The sequence below is a fragment of the Macrotis lagotis genome, chromosome 2 (genome assembly GCF_037893015.1).
Source record: "Macrotis lagotis isolate mMagLag1 chromosome 2, bilby.v1.9.chrom.fasta, whole genome shotgun sequence".
Classification (NCBI taxonomy): Eukaryota; Metazoa; Chordata; class Mammalia; order Peramelemorphia; family Peramelidae; genus Macrotis; species Macrotis lagotis.
The window spans coordinates 248,147,422-248,149,270 of record NC_133659.1 but is presented as its reverse complement, the minus strand read 5'-3'; positions in this window follow the sequence as shown (position 1 = coordinate 248,149,270).

The following is a 1,849-nucleotide window of genomic DNA, read 5'->3' as shown; positions in this document are numbered from 1 at the left end:
AAACTTGTCAATACCATAGTTAGGAACTCAGTGGCCACATATTGTTTCTATTTGTAAACTTCTTTTTTGATTTTATGCCAAGTTTTGCCCAGTTTTCTCACATCACTGAGTGTATTTGCAGAGTAGAGAGAGAAGAATGTTATGCAGCTGTTATTTCTATTCAATAAAAACTTTTTTAAAATGCTGTGAGTTCATTGGCTCATTATTTATGGAAAATACACTATTGGCATCCTGTACAAAACCTGGAAAGGAAACTCCCAGACAGGGTTCTCATGCTTTGCGCCCTAGTACTAGACAACTTAAAACCTATAAGTATGAGTGAAATTTGAAAAAGTGGCTTAAAGAGTGTTTCATATACAGTTTACATGCTTTTGTTAATCTAAATTTTCTGGAATTCAGTTTGCAAGCATGTTATCCTTGTTAGTGGTTGGATGTTGTCCTTTGTTCTCCAATAGGATCAACATGACACCACTCTGTTGCTCTTAAGGTACATCATGTATGACAATGATTGATCAGACCAATACACATTCATATGGCTCCACAGGTCCAGTACAAATCATTCAATAAACATTTGGAGTGGAGATGTCTCCAAATTTGTTTATCTCATGTTTCTTTTAAAGTCCTTTCAATTCTGCTTCACTCATACTGCAAAGTACCTTTTTTGATATGGACATGATGTGTTGGAATGGTCCTTTGCCAGAATCTATCAATATACACAATCAATTTGAAAATTCTTCTCAGAGAGATTTTGCTTTGTGTTCTTCACAAAGTGATACAAACATCTTTTAGGCATTCATACAATGTGACTAACCCATCATAACTGTACCCCCTGCAGTAAAGTGTGAAAGCCTGGAAGTCAGACCTCAGTGTCTGGTAACTTATGTTGCCAAGTGATCATCAATATTTTTCTTTTTATTTATTGTTCCTAGGTTTACTTTTTTGCAAGGCCGTGGGGTTAAGTGGTTTGCCCAAGGCCATTCAGCTAGATAATTATTAAGTGTGTGAGGCTGGATTTGAACTCAGGTACACCTGACTCCAAGGCCAGTACTCTATCCATTGTGCAACCTAGCCACCCCCATCAATATATTTCTAGACAATCAAAATGGAAGCTTTCTACCATTGTGCATTGTAGTGGTATTTTGAATATACTCCACACCCATATTATTATTGCTTTTGTAAATTATTACTAAGTAAATGAAGATTGTGTTGTGATAATTAATTTTAAAGGTCAGTCCCTGGAATCTGTAATTTTTTCAGTGTTTAACTAATTCCATCATTTCTTGAACTTTGATTTCAGTTATTCCATATTCTCTATGATTTGTTTCCAACTATGGAATATATATTGTCTTTTGAATTCATCTGTATATATATGTGTTTGTATGTGTGTGTGTGTGTGTGTGTGTGTGTGTGTGTGTGTGTGTGTGTGTTCATGTTTCTATTATTATTCCTAGATCGGCAATATCCTTCACTATTTTTTCCTGGTCATTTTAAGGATCTTTTAATTCCAGCTTCTTTTAGTTCTCTGGTTTTTTATTTTCTAATGGATCATTTTTAATTTTGATTTTATTATTTTTCTTTTCTTTATACCATTTTCTAAGTTTCTCTAAATCATTTCTTACTTTGAAGACAACTCTGCAGCTACTTTTCCTTGTTTCTTTTTTCATTTATTTTACTTCTGTTGCTCTAGTTTTTTCTTTCATTTTCAGTTATATTATCATATTTCTTGTAGAAGAATTTTTTTGACATTGTTCGTTTTTTTACTTTGACTTATTTTTGCTTGTAATTATTTTTCTTATTTGTGTTGTTTCTATTTGAGATTTTTCAGGAGCAATAGGAGGAAGTTGGTGTT